Raw genomic sequence first — 15,859 nt, 5'->3', positions numbered from 1 at the left:
TCTACTTAGCATATTGTGGCCCAAGTGTGGGGAATCACATTTCTGCTTAATCAGAAGGGGGACTGCCTACAGAAAGATGATTGCAAGCAGATGTATTCCTGTGTTCTCATGTAGAAAGAATTCAGTTGTTTTGTGTAGGCTGTATGATGAGCAACAGATTTTAGGGAGTATTTTAATCTGTCTTAATTTCTTGCAGGTGTTAGAAGCAAGTACATTCTGGCAGGGCAGAACCAATCAGGCTGTATTCCTGTGTCTGAGTGAGCTGGCTTCATTTACCCTATGGCACACTCCTGTCAGGTTGAGCAGAAGGAGTGGGATGAACAGAGCGTGACCTCTACAGCGCAGACCATACCTTCAATAAGGCAGCTCAGCATGGAGTGCTCAGAACCTGCTTTACACACCAGTGAAATGCTGACATGTAACTACTGTCAAAGCCTTTTACCTGCCAGTAATTAAATCAGGGGATTATATAAATGATTGACATTAGTAGTATCAAAATATTTTCTCTGAGGGTATATAAGAAATGGAGCACAAATGCCACTCAGTGGGGATTGAACCAGGACAGTTTAGATCTTAATGCATGCGCTAGAGCTAAACAGCCCATTCTCTTAAGCCCACCAGTAGCAGGATCATGAGTCTCTATGATGGGTAGGGCCATGCTGCAGGTCAGAGCAAGCCTCCCAACCTGGGTACACAGACACATGTGGGAAGGACTGGAACTAGCATGCTAAAAGGAGTCGTGTGGACATTGCAGTACCAGCAGAGGCTCAGGCTAGCCGCCCGAGTGTAGTCGGAAGGGGCCTAGCTAAGCCAAGCTCGGTTGGTGCTGCAACATCCACACAGCTATTTTTAGCATGCTAGTGCCAGCCACGCTCAAACAAGTCTGTCTACCCGAACTGGAAGGCTCACTGCCAGCTGCTACAGAGACATACCCTATGTGGCTTCGCCACCACTAGAGGGGGACAGAGTGCCATACTGAGCAGTCAGAGCTTACATACTCTCCCTGGCCCAGCCAGTGTGTCCAGAGCTTCAGAGGCTTTCCAGTTCAATTCCCCATATGCGCTGCCAGAGTGCCACACAAAGTCAGACAGACACCGTATACACCAGCATAGCTATCGCCACTTGTTTAGGTGGTGTTACTCTGTCAGCAGGAGAGCTCTCTGCCGTCCACATCAGATGGCTACTCAAGTGCTTATGCCGGCAAAACTTAAGTGACTCATTCAATGGGCCTTAGCTTCCTAAGTGACTTAGATGCTTTTGAAAATGGTATTTAGGTGCCTCTGAACATTCTACTCAGTGTGCATACCCAGTTACAGGAACCTGACCATGTGCCACACAAGATAGCTAGTAGGGGGCAGCACCCTGTGACGAGTCAGCACTTATTAACTGAAGCAGAAATGTACCACTGTTAGACAGAAACAGGAGGCGGGGAGGGGAAGGGAGGGGAAGAACTGAAAAGTTGTTAGCTTGTATTGCTGGAAAATGGGCAGCTAATTGACTGGTGGCTTCAAGCAAAGTACCATGTAAAAGTTTGGCAGGAGTCAGTGTGACCAAAACTCTGAGGTAGATTTTATTCATGATCACTTAAACATTTATAGCAGCATAGCTCTGTCAGTCAGGCGTATGAACAAGCCACACCACTGACCGACATAGCTATACTGACAAAATCCTATCCATTGCATAGGTACAGCTATGCTGATGAAAAAGGGCTTCTGTCGGCATAGCTAACCTCATTTGGGGAGGTGGTGTTCCTACACTGGCAGAAAAACTTCTTTTGGCAGTGGATGCTCTGTCTACACTAGAAGACTATGCCGACACAGGCTGTGTCATATAGACATAGCTTAATACCTAATCCTGTCTAAGGCTAAGGGAATTTTGTTATTTAATTCAATATCTAAAAATCTGGGGGTTTGACTATAACTGGCAGAACATTATCTGTTGTTAGCACTATGTGAGCAAAGAAAGAGCTGAAAGAACAAGAGAAATCCTCTTTATTCAGTATTTTTTGTAATAACTTATTGGAATAAAACAAGCTTAAATCAGACTTAATTTTTACACTCATGATTTAACTTTGTGTCTTGTGTGATATCTGTAAAGAAATCCTATATTTATTAGGCTACACAGTAACTGAACTAGGTATATTGGGGAAACTCTTCCTGCCGTCTCTGTCTCTTTTGGCTGCTGCCCCTGCCTCTTTGCATGCCAGTCACTGAGCCGTATGTTCACAGACTGCATACCAGTAACTGAAACTGGACCATATTTATGCAGCTTTCTCACTTATCCGAGAACACCATGTTATCAAAATCCATTTACATGACGCGTAAGTGACAACAATAGATCTCTAAAATATCAGCAGTATTTTGTTCAGAGATCAGTACACCGATACCATGGTGCCAAGGTTATTTAATAAATAACTATGCTACCCTGTAAAGTATTAAAAAAAAGCAAACAAATAAATCTGAGCTCCATAAAAATTCTTCCTTTCTCAGTCACTCTGATTCCACATTGTTTGTTTAAAATGTACTGGTCCCCCAAAAATAGATGTGCTTAAACATGATGGATTATTTATGGCAGACACCAGTGCATTTGTGGAAGATCATTTGTTATATAATTTCTCAGGGAGGATCCTTTTAATTTACCAAACAGCCATGAGCACAAAGATAGGGGTGACAAATCAGACACAGTCTTTGTTGCAGTGTGTACAGTAGGCAGACGCACGATGCTGTTATGTCATTGCTCTCTTTGTATAGCACCTTTACATTTCTAAAACCTTTTCCTTGTTTTGTGCAAACAGTACATATTTGTTCTCAGAGTTGCTTCATCCTGTTACACACACACACACACACACACACACACACACACACACACACACACCCTACCTCTCTTAGGGAGACTCCTTTGTGTAAAGTTCACTGGAACTTCACCTTGATAGACTAATGGACTCTGTCTTATTAGGGAGAGAGGGAGACTAGGATGGCCAGAAGGCCATCTGAACTTAGAAGCTGACCCAGAGGCAGAGGCTTGATTAGAGGGCTCTGGGGGCTAAGGGAAGGGTTGGTGGCTGAACAGCAAATAATGCTGACAGGCTGATCAAATAGGTTAGAGGACAAAATTGCTTTCCCAAGCTGTAAGCTATTTACTTTTTGGTTTTCTTTGTTAAGGCTGAAAATGTTAAGGCTGAAAATGCTATATCTAGTTTAGTGTATGAGAAGTATAAACCTAGATACATTAAGGAACCTTCCTAAAAATTCAGTTCTCTCTATTTTTAGTAGATCTTGTTTTTGTTAAATTACTGTTGTATGGCCTATTTCACAAAGGCATCCCCAAAGAGGTGAGAACTCTGTAGCCTTCAAGGAGATGGGTGAAGAGTTTCTGGAATCTACACTCCCCTACTCTGTCTTGGTCAAGGGCCACAGACAGAAGCAGCCACACTCAACGAGTTGTGTTGCCATCAGGCTGTGGTGGGTGAACGCAAGGGGAGTGGCTGAGGGACCAAGCTCCAAAATTGACCCCTGCATGGGTTAAAATGGATTGAAAATGTTAATGTACCTATCTGTAAATAACTGGAGGGATAAATATTTTAAAGTAGCATGCTGAAACATGGGGTGCTTTTAAATCATAACACATTGTACCTTGCATTTCTGTAGTCCCTTTCACATTCTCTTTACAAACATAAACTAATTAAAACCAGATAACACATCTGGTGAAACACTGTCCTGTAGGGGAACATTCTTATCCCTATGTGCCAAATAGACACTGAGACATGGAGAGGTGATTTGGCCCACGTCACACAGGAAATCTGTGGCAGAGTTAGGAATATAACATGGATCTCCTGACTACCAAAACTAGGCTCAAACTGGAAGATCATCTTCCCCTCTGGAACCCAATTGATTTATTTGTTAGGGGAGCCACTCTAAAGCCAGCCACATGCTTTTGGTGGGAAAGGTTGTGCAGCACAAAAGAAGTATTTTTGAATTGGTCTCCATTAGGTCATTAATATGCATGAAATGTATTGCAGTGATGAGACTTCTACCTGTGTAGATTTTCCTTTCATACCCATCAGGTTCATACTGCACTCAAAACTGGTTATCGAGAGACACATTCACTGTGTGGTGCATCAGAATTTGTTATCACCATGGCATTAATTTCCACACACATCTGCTGGAGTATTAGTTACTGCCTGTGTCTCACATTTATCTTCATTTAATCCACTTTTTACTGCCCTTGTTCTAATGCCAGCAGCTATTATGAAGCCCTATAAACGTTCGTTAACTACATGAGCTGGCCCACTCTCCAAGCTCCGCATTGTGCTAGTTGTTTGGGTTAAAGGCTGCAGAGGGTTTCATTTCCAGGACATTACAGTTATTAAACCACAAGCCGTCAAACAGAAAAAGCATGTAATAAACCTTTTGAGAGCACACCTAACCAGTAGCCTCCCGTTTCCCCAGAAAGGCAGTGAGGCTGGAATTTTCAGAGGAGCCGTGGGGAGGGCGGCCCCCAACTCTCAGTGAATTCAATGGGATTTTCTATCTAGCTTCCTTAATCTCAGTTTAAACCTTTTGTTTGATAGGCAAGTAACTCAAGTTGCTGATTCCAGCTATATCTGTTCCAGATGCCCTGGGCCCCACATTAACAACATTCTTCATTTCAATTCCTTCAACCATCTTCTTAATGGGATCCACCATGATAAATAGGAAATGTTTCTTAAAAGAAAACAGGGCTTTCCCTCCAATGCATGGGCTTGTCTCCCTTCCTTAAGGGGCACCTTCCAATTACATTTTGCTCGGTTAAAATCATTCTTCCAATGTTACCGAACAGCTTGGTTTAACTCTCTTTTCCCATTTCTTCTGTAACTAGCTTAGGCCCAGTTAAAGTGCCACAGCCTGGTTAGAACTTGACGCCTTAGGAGCCAGTGAGAGCTGCTCAGCCCCTTTCCACTTGGACTTTGTTATGAATGTTTAATGTGTGTGTTCAGCTTTGGGCGTCATTCCAAAGCAGGGCTTGTCTTTTCCATTTGTTTTTTTAATGATTCCATTTCATTCTGCAGGGGCCTAACTTGAAGCCCTTTCAAGTCAGTGGAAGACCTTTCATTGACTTCAGTGAACTTTGGACTGTGCTCAAGATCGATACGTCACAGCAGCTGCGTCTGTATGATAAGTGTATGAGAGAATATAATCTCATTCTATCATGATGGCTTCCTTGTCTGTGTATTTCTTCCCTTATTTTTATATGCAATAAAATTTTTAATAGGGCACATAACGGGAAAACAATCTTTGTTCTTTCCAACTTCATCGCTGCTCTTGCTGCTTATGTCTCACCTGAAGGGCTAATCCTCTGCTGGTGACATCATAATTGCATTTCATGGAAATGATTTATCAGGTTGCCAACAGAGGATTAAAACTTAAGGAGAGGAGTAAGCAGCAGGAGAAGATGAACGCATCAGAAACAAGACTTCTGGTTTTATGTAAATGTCCCAGTTAATAAAGACCAAGGGGAAAACAATATATACAATTTTGCTTACAGGACAGGTATTTTATCTAAGGAAAGTGGATTTTCAGAGTTTTCTACGAAGTGTCCCTGGGCTTTCATTGTCTCTGTGATAATGCCTGTTATATAAGAGCATGGTCATTAGTCATTGCTGCCAACCGTAGACTATGCATTAATTTATATTTCTTTGTCATGAATTGGAAGAGAGAAGGGTCGGAAAGCAAAATGTGAAAAGGAGACATACACAGAGGATCTCTTAGTGGAAATACAAACCTCTCATTCCCAGGCTAGCTAAAAAAACACAACAAATTCTAGTCAAATTAGCAAGTTGATTTTTTCCCAGAGGAAAATATAAACTGTTTGAGGGATCAAATACGAAGCCCACTGAAATCAACAGATAGACTCCCACTGATTTAAATGGGCATAAGGGCATTGGTTAGGTTATATTTCCTCTTTTTATTTATTACTAATTAATATTTAATTTTTGCAATACAGAGGCCCCAGTCAGGATCGGGACCCTATTTTGGTAGGCACAGTACAAACATATTTGAAGATATAGTATTCAGCAGGTGCTTAAGTGCTTTGCTGAACTGGGGCCTTCATGTAAACAGCTGGCACAGACCTTTACTTCTACATTTAGTAGTGATATAGCTCAACAACTCACACATTCCAGTGGATTCCTCTCTGAGCACTGAGGAAATAATAGTTCTGATAACATAATACCCTTTTCCTCAACTTTTAAGATCACCAACATCCATATCAGGGTGTTGTGGGCTGGTATGCCCTGTCACGGGCGTCGGGTCACTTGAGTTGGGATGGCTGTGTAATGCCCGCTCGTCAAAGCAGCGTGGCCTAGAAGCCGGAGACAATGAAGCTACTCTCTCAACCGGGGCAGCGCAGCCTAGTGGCCAGAGTCAGCGAGGCTGCCTTCTCAATCGGGGCAGTGCGACCTAGTGGCCATTTAGGATACTGGGGCGCTACCTCAGGGGGCACATGCCCAAGGAAAGGGGAGCTCAGGGCCCTGTCAGTGGGGTGGGGATATACACCACAAATCTGCTGGGGTCCTCCCAAGACAGGCTGAGTGTACCCCGATTCGCCCACCATATCACTGTTCAAGTCCCTGTGGATCTTCCTACCCTGTCTTTAGTGGCGACGTTCCACAATTTCCCAGTTTCCAGGGTCCCTCCTCAGAATTTGTCTGGTGGCCTAGGATCCATCTAGGGCTTGGCGTGGTTTGACAGTAGGGTTGGAATCTGAAGCATCTCCCTGGAGAGAGCCAACAGTCTGCATCCTTCTGTTTCAGCAGCCCATCCTGACTGAGCTGTGTCACTCCCTTTTATATCTGCCTTCCATGCTAAACATGCCCAGCAGAGCCAGGGGCGGTGGGGGGGGAGGGGGGGAGGCATGGCTTCTTCAGCCCACAGGGTGTCCTTAACTCTCTCTAGGCCAGAGTGGGGCTGGTACACCCCATCACACAGGGCTAAGACAGGTTAAAACAGGAGTGTAATCACAATAGGTTTAATAAAATTTGGGTGCTAAGACACCCTTTCCTGAGAAATTATCTCCCTCTATGCACTTTACTGCCATTTTAATTTCTTGTGCCTTTCTATGTTGCCTCTATCAAAATTTGCTCATCTTCATAGAGTGATGAATTCTAGTAAAGTCTGTAGAGCACACACATATTTCACAGTGTATACAATTCATTAGATATTTCAACTGGGCTATGAGTCAGCGAGCCTTGTTGATAAAATCAGTTTGGAATAACTCTTTGTCATACTTGGGATTCTTACTGTATCATTTTTAAACTTCAAATAAAAGAGGGCATGCTATGCCTTTTGGTTAAACAAAAGATTGAAGTCCAATTTAGCTTTGTTAAATCTTATCAGTTGGTATCTCAATATACAAATTTAGCTATTGTTCTGCTTTACTTTCTACATCTACTATACTCTGCGAACCTTCAGTTTTTGTGTTGTGACTCCTTTCTTTATCAGGGTTCTTCTTAAGTAGGACTTCCAGGCCTCTTGTATTGCGTATGAAATAAGGGTACCAACATTTTGCTCCATAAATTCTTCAATTACTTTTTTAAATGATAATTTCTAATAGGGCAGTCTTTGAATATATAACAGTCAAGTTCCATCTAAGTGTCTTGCATATGTAGGGTATCATTAAAGCCATTGGCAAAAATGATGACTATTCTGATAAGCCTAGTGGTAATATGTCACAGCCACCTTTTTTTTTTTTGCTAAGACTATGACATAAAGCAAAAAGTTAAGCCTAGACACTATAGCATGCCAGAGTAAGTGAGAAGAATATATTCAACAGATGACAATTCCTCCAGGTATCAATCATTTCTATTGTTTGTGCCAATTCTAGAATGCTTTGGCCCCAATACGCTGTTACCTGCACCTTGTGGAATCTTCTACATGAGCGTAAAGTGAGTTGTACCACATGCTGCAAAATCAAAATGGTAACGATTTACACTCATTTTGCTCTGGTATTGACCAAAGTGCATGGCACAATTGACAGTTGGAGCCTCTTCTCTTTGGGTTTGGGAAACTGGGAAAGTCAGATGTGTATACGGCTGGATATAATGCAGCATTCCAGACTCCTGCAATTACAAACATCTAATAGAAGACATATTCAATGAAGTATAGACACATTCCCCATTATTATTAGGTACAACCACTAGGATACCTTATATTTGGCACTATTAATAGGATATTTTCTTGATCACTTCTTATGCTCTTGGTCTTGGGCACAAGATCTGTTGAGGGCCTTCTGTTTCAAATGGATAACTGTCTTTAGTGTTCAATCATTCACAAAGAACACTTACAAGAAAATTAAAGCAACACGCTCCCTTTCTCAGCACCTTTAGAGGCCCCTGTGAACCTAAGATTATTTCTCTGAGACCAGTTTTCTAAATAATCCAATGGTCTTTCAATAGTTTAACCTCACGTGAAGCATTAGAGGCTTTTAACTGAGGTAACCGTGTCCTCATAGACAGAGAGAATGGCCTCAATGCTCAGTGCAGCTGAGTGGGAGAAGGCAAAGCGGTCTTTCCACTCCCCACAATCCTGGAGTCAGTGGAGGGCCAAATTGACCTCCAGCACAAATCACAGCAGCCATAGGGCTGCTCTAATTTATATCAGACGCAATAGTCCTCTAGGGACTGTTCAGCCAGTTGCAGATCACTGGAGCAGAGTGCATCCTGGCTATTCCGATCGCATCCATCCTATTCTTGGCACATCTGAACATACCTCCTGTGCAGAAGCAGGGGGCAAAGAGTAGGTGGCGTAAAGCCAGCTATGCCAGTTTTATGCCAGCAGGGGATTTCCTTTGGCAATATTCTAAACCTCTTATTTTCTCATGATCTTTTCCTTGGGTTGATTTTAGTGACATCTGGCTCCCAAAGGACTAAGCTAGCACTGAAGCAAAGTGTGTACTCTACACAGAATCACTGATGGATTCAGTGTGGGGGGAAACAGAGGCTCTGTCAACCTATTGGTCAACATATTGTTGCTATCATGGAACCTCTGGTCAGGTTATTTCTCTTTTTTTCCCCATGGAAATGCTTTCTCTATTCTTTGCTCTATTAGCTGCTATGACATTTCCTCTTCAAATACCAGTTGCATAAGGAGATAAATATACTAAAGAGTAAAGTAGCAAAGAGGTGAATTTTCTAGTGGTGGTAGGATGTGCTCTGCTTCTGCCTTCTAGCCCCACAGAAATCTAGTCCTAGCTCAGACTCCACCAGTCAGACTCAAACTCCATGCTCTGCAGTTTATTTCCGATCCCACCACCAACACCTTTACAGTTCCCTGCAGTAATACTATTTACAGTGCCTCCTGGACCATCAGGCCTTTCCCCAGGGCCTGAGAGAAGAAGAGGTCTCCCTTCCTTGAGACCTCTCTAAGTCTGGGTTTAGGTAGTCCAGGGCACTTCCTTCCTTTTACCAGTCCTCAGCGGATGGGCTAATTAATCATTTAGCTCACCCAGCCTGCCAGTCTAATAGCTAATTCCATTCCATTCCCCAATCAGGCCTCTCTGGGGAAACGAGTTGGTGCCAGAGTGATCAGAATGCTGGCTCACCTGAGAACTCCCAGCACTCTGTCACACAGCCGCATAGTCTTATGAATGCTCTTGAGCAGTCTTCTAGTGAGGAAGACTATGACTAGGTTTGCAAATTGCACTGCAGTATGGGTTATCCATTGAGTAAGGAAGAGATTTTATATTTGGGTTGGATCATATGGATTCTAAATTCCATTAAATAAGAGAGTAGTCACCTCACTGATGGAGTGGACATAACGAAGGAGACACTGGAGGATGAAAGAAAGGCAAGTTTGAAAAAGAATTGTACTGTCACAATGATACAATCTAAAAGAAGAAGAAGTCTATAAGGGAAAACCTTATAAAGAATCCAGCCAAGTTAACCAAGACAAGACATGTTGAATAAGGACATTGCTTAATTACACAATCACCTTTTAAAGTAAAACTGTACTTTAAATTGCAGTAACCAGAAGAAGAATTGTTCCTTAAATTAGTGTATGTGGTCGTGACCAAAGGTCTCAGTGAGGCTCAGGCCCCCATTGTGTTAGGTGCTGTACAAATACATGGCAAAAGATCATCCTTGCCTCGAGATCAAACGCAATAGAAAGATATCATATAAGGAAGGATTTAAAAAAATCAAATACAAAGGCTGCAAAGTTCAAAGTTCAAAACAAACAGTCAAATTTGGCCCCTCAGATGCCAATCCATGGGCAACTCTCATTGACTACAGAGACAGCTATGTGCATGTAACAGAGGAACGTGGCCAAGTATGCAACCTTTTTCCTATCAAGATCTATGTGCAGCAAAATGTCATGACCGTCAGGCTTACCTGACAGTGCACATTGCTTCCCCAGTGAAAAGGGGAGGGTTTTCCTACATTTCAGTCACAATTTGCTGTTATAGTTATTTTGATAGGTGATAATAGAGATAGGTGAAAGATCACAAAGGGAAAAAGACATGAAAGAACCCCAAAAGAATAACGTTTCAGGGTAAAAGCCTAGCCCCATAAAGTCAATGGGACTTTTGCCATTGACTCCAGTGGAGTCAAGATTTCATCCCCTATGCTTGGCATAGTCAGAGCACCAATACCCCAGTTTCTCCACCAAGGTCAATCTTGTACAGCTTTAGTATCCGAATAATGGTTAGAGTCGCTACCAATAAAGCGTTATACCAAGGAATCTGTTTTAAGGAGCTAATCACATTTTCATTATTAACCCTAATCTGGAAGTTTAAAATTTCAGCTGTTTCAGATCACATCAGGTTGAAAATTGAAAGCCATGAAAATTCATAATTAACAGCTCTAGTCAGAGGAGCTAGGAGGACTATAGCCAACTAAACTAAATGATATATGAAGATAAAGAGCTTTTATTTGATTTTAAAAGTATTTCGGGGCACTTTTAAAAGTTCTTCAACTCCCACTGCTAATTTCTCCCATGCAGTCATGCTCTTTTTGAAATTATAAATATTTCCATAGTTAGCAATTTGGATGTCACAAAGAGAAAATTATGATTGGGCGAGGGGGGAAATAAGCAGCAGCAGATGATCTCTTAAAAAACAAAGATTTTACTTTATTGCAAACATCCCTAGTAAAAAAAAAAAAAGCTGGACGAAGAGAAATACAGAAAATATCTGATATGCAAGGCATACAACTGTCTCTGAAGAGTACGGTTTCTTTCAAACGTGGGACTTTAGCTCATCCTGTAGCTATTGTTGCAAACCCCGTTTCTTTCTCCTGCTGCGAAACTCTGAATAGAGTTTGATCTTAAATAACATACTGCTTCAGTTCCCACAGAAGACAGGGTCAGAGTCTGACCTTTTATTTTTAAACATACTTTTGCATTTAATAATATAAAAAGTAGTTACAAACAAAAAAACAAAAACAAACAAAAACCCAACATTTCCAGATGCCTCATGAAATCACAGTGAGGAATAGATTGATTCTGCCTCAAGCTGATGTATTGAAAATCCTTACTATGATTGTAGAATATCATATTTTATCTTCAGACAGAGATGATCACACACAGTCAGATATATTATTTCGTTAGCGTAAAATATAAGTCACCAAAATGGCATTAAAGAAAAAATGAAATATACTAATTATGGAAGTAGGGAAAATGTATGGTCTGCTTTTACTCAATAGAATATATAAACCAAATCAGGGTGAATAAAAGTTATATGCAATACTGAACATGTGCAAAAGATCATTTTCACTGACAGAAAAGAAGCAGCTTCTCTTCCTAAAGTCATAACAGTCAAAATATAAAGGACACCGATCAGACTTTGATAGCTAGCCTTTAAAATACACCCTACACTTGCTGTCAGCAAAACATGTATAGATTGGAAATGAAGTACAACGCAACAATGTTTTCTTAAGGTTATAGATCTGAGTAAAAAAATTTCTTTCAGAAATGAGATTGTCTAAGTAGAGCCACATCATTTCTTAGTTATGGGATGTTGTTCTGAAAATAAATTAGTAAAGCAAGCTGTGACCGTGGTGCCTGGATGGGCCACACTGAGAATGTCAACTCAAGGCGGACTGCAAGAAATCTCCAAAACTGGTGATTTATTCTATAATTAGATTCACCAAGACAGTAACAAAACAGCTTCTGTAATACCACACTGGTTAACCAAAAGTCAAACACAGTCCCCTTTAGGAAATCCAGCCTTTGGCTCCCATCTAGACAGCCAAGTCTAATATAGTGAGGGATTATTGAAAACCTTATTCACCATACTTAAAGTTCTACCAATCCCAAAGGACCAGACACATTGCCCACCAGGTCAATGAATATTTTGGATCTCATCCAAATACACGCTTACAGCCAATACTTATTAACCAAAGTCTAAGATTTATTAATAAAATTAAAAAGAGAGTTATAAACAGGTAAGAGCTCAATATACATACAAATGGGTGTAAAGTCCTTAGGTCAGTTTCCTAGCAGAGGTGGTGAGGCTGATGGTTTGTAGAAGTCTTTCTGGAATCAATTTAAAAGGTTATAGTCCAGTAGACAGTTCAGGTGTGGAGTTCGTTAAAGTTCTTTCATGAGAATTCTAGGGTAAATGCAGAGTAAACCAGGAGACCTCAGTCTTGTGATTTAAACTAGTGGTTCTCAACCAGAGGTATGCATACCCCTTGGGGATAGGAAGAGGTCTTCCTGGGGCTACATCAACTCATCTAGATATTTGCCTAGTTTTAATATAAAAAAGCACAAGCAAAGTCAGTACAAACTAAAATTTCATATGACAGGTTTATACTGCTCTATATACTATACACTGAAATGTGAGTACAATATATATAGTCCAATCCATTTATTTTATAATTATATGGTAAAAATGAGAAATAAGTAACGGTTCAGGAATAGTGTGCTGTGACACTTTTGTATTTTTATGTCTGATTTTGTAAGCAAGTCATTTTTAAATGAGGTGAAACTTGGGGGTACACAAGACAAATCAGCCTCCTAAAAGTGGTACAGTAGTCTGGAAAGGTTGAGAGCCACTAGCTTAGACCCTCTCTGTCAAAGTTTACGCAGATCTGAAATAGCAAGATCAGGCCTGAGGCTTTTTCTTCATAGTCTTTACGCTGATAAGCTTTTTGACAGCAGTTGCCACAGCAGGCCCTTCCTCAGATGAAGAATAGGCAATGTATATTGTTGCTTTAAAGCTAAACTTTTATTTCCGATGCGTACACAGGTAAACTAGTTGCATTCATTTACACTAAGGCAATTAGCCATTCAAACTATCAAGGCAGTTCATTATTGCATAGATAATTAAGCCGAAGACAATGAAAATAATATTATTAGTTCCTGTAGTATCTTACATCTTAGAGTCACTAGAGTACAGTAATGAAGCATTATCAGATAGAAACAGGATTTAGCAATTAAGCTAATTACATCACATTGTTAAACTTCTAACAAGATACAGGTAAACACAGACCAGTATGCTTAGCAACTATTCTTTGATTCTTATCACTACAAAGCAATGGGTTGGAGATTGCTAGCCTGACTAACATTTCTTTGATAGCCACACACAAGTAAATGGTCGTGATTTCAATTGTAATGCCTCCTGTTAAGTTGTTATGGGCCATACACAGGTTGGCTGTTCAGTCAGTGTCACACATCCGCAGAAAATTCTAGTGTTGACTGTGATCTGGAGGGCTGTTGTCCAAATAATGTACTAAATTTTTGAGGAAAAAGATTTCCAAAGTTAGACGCATCCAGTTAGACACATACATTAGAGCACATCTAATTTATGCAAGTAAACACCCAATTTGGGCATGTGATACAGGTATACTTGCATGTACATGCCATTTAGGTGCCTAACTTTCAAAATCTGGCCCTATATTAAATTCCCTCAAGTGCATGTGGTGATGATATAAACCACTAGAGTGCCAAAGAACAGAGGATTCAAGAAGAACATCTTTCTCTTGTATTTTTAAGGCCTCGATTGTCACTCCTGATACCTTAGCACTGAAATGGCAGAGGCATGTTGGCAGACCAGAGTGGGGACCCCGGCAGTACTGCTTCCCTCACGGTAACTGTTTTGTGGGCATCTAATGATCTTCATTCTTCACAGATGCCAGACTGGCAACTTTCTCAAGCAGAGAATACATTTGAAACAACTATATAGAAAAAGAAATATGAAATCATGAGTCGATGATAAAGGCAGGAGGCAGATTTTAGTTTCAGGCTTGCAAGGGTTTATTATACACAACTCTGAGAACAAATTGGCTGTTAGAAGAGGATGAACTATGCTTCCAAAAAGTGCTCTGTTAGAGCCCTTCTGTTCCTAAGTGAAAACAAAAGCATGCTGAACTTCTCTGAACAGGTTGGACAGAGGATAACTGCATTTCCAGAAGAACATTCTACTACTGTCCAGGAACAATCAGACAAAACAACATGTACAGCAAAAACAAGTCAAGGAAACCCGTGGGAAAAAAATGAACTGTAGACTAACCTATCTACTTTACTTTGTTCATGTATTCAGGGGAACACAGACCCAACATTCTTTGACTTGAACAAGCATGTCCAGAACAAAAGGAAGCTATATATTTCCCTGTATCTCCCATGACCCATACCATTTTTACAAGGTTTTCTCTTTGCCTCTAAAGGAAATGTTACACTGTCTCAACAAGCCTCTGAAACAGCTGCTAGGTGAGAACAATACACAGCAGGGAGAAGATGGCAATTACAACCCACTGACTTTTGATGGTAAATATGATTCATTTTACACATAAAGACATAGAACAGAATTACTGTTCGTTTATGGGATGATTTGGAGCCTCTTTACTAAAATGATTTTCCTGAACTGAAAGGAGGGGCCAGGGGCAGGCAAATGTGGCCAAGAAATGAGCATCTGATTTAGTGTTTTGCACAGGATCCCCATGACATTGTCCACATCAGCAAAAAAGTTGGCCTGCAGCTGTGCATTGCATACCAACATGATGAGGAGCAGGACTTTTCTTGCGAAGCACAATGGAATGAAAAGCTAAAGAAAAAACTACCAGGGATTCTAGGAAGCAAGAGAGATGTGGCGTCCCCTCCCCACCTCAAGTCCAATAAGGTAGAGTGAACATGAGAGACAGAAGGAAGCTATTACATTAAAAATAAATGACCAAGGTATGAGTTTTTGAGACCTACAGCATATGGCTGGGGAACTTCTTGGGGAAAAAAAATCCTCCTGTGATTGAATTTCCTTTTGATGGGAGACTTTTTCAGGCATACATTCCTTGGTTCCTTTAAACAATACCTGTTCAAGCAGATGTCTAGCTAATGAACAGAGGGGAACACACATAGCTTTTACTTTCATCATTTACTTGGTTTATTTCTGAACTAATTGCCTGTTTTATATAATTTTTTAAAATAGCCTTTTAATATTCAGAACAATGTGACGCTTTGCCCAAGGCTGGTTTAGTTATGATCAGCTCATGTTACTGTACTCTGATCTCACTTTAAAAGAAAGTGGAAGGAATACAATGAAAACAGAAAATATTCAAATGAATTTTCATAATATCTCTCAGCCAAGGATCTCAAAGGACTTTATAAACCCTAGGATGGGAGCCATTTAATATCCATAAAGTCTGAGTCACTTGATTCTATGCAGATGAAGTTCTGGTGCATTGGGAACCTGAAATCCATCTCAACCACTGGCTGGGTTCAGGGCTACAGCATGGCCATCCCATGGCTTCAATTCACGCCAAAAGCTTGAGTATCAGCTACAGCCCTTCCACACCATTAGTACAATGTGTTCAGCCCCTTTGTGATCCTTTATCTGAGGCCTGGGCAGAGACCCCTTCCCCAGCATGCAGAGAGCCAAAGGTTATGTTCACTGC

Source organism: Emydura macquarii, unplaced genomic scaffold, assembly GCF_026122565.2.
Source record: "Emydura macquarii macquarii isolate MOO-44397 ecotype Brisbane River unplaced genomic scaffold, CSIRO-AGI_Emac_v2 contig_2531, whole genome shotgun sequence".
NCBI classification, from domain to species: domain Eukaryota; kingdom Metazoa; phylum Chordata; order Testudines; family Chelidae; genus Emydura; species Emydura macquarii.
The sequence above is the reverse complement of the archived record's forward strand: the minus strand, read 5'-3'. Positions refer to the sequence as shown.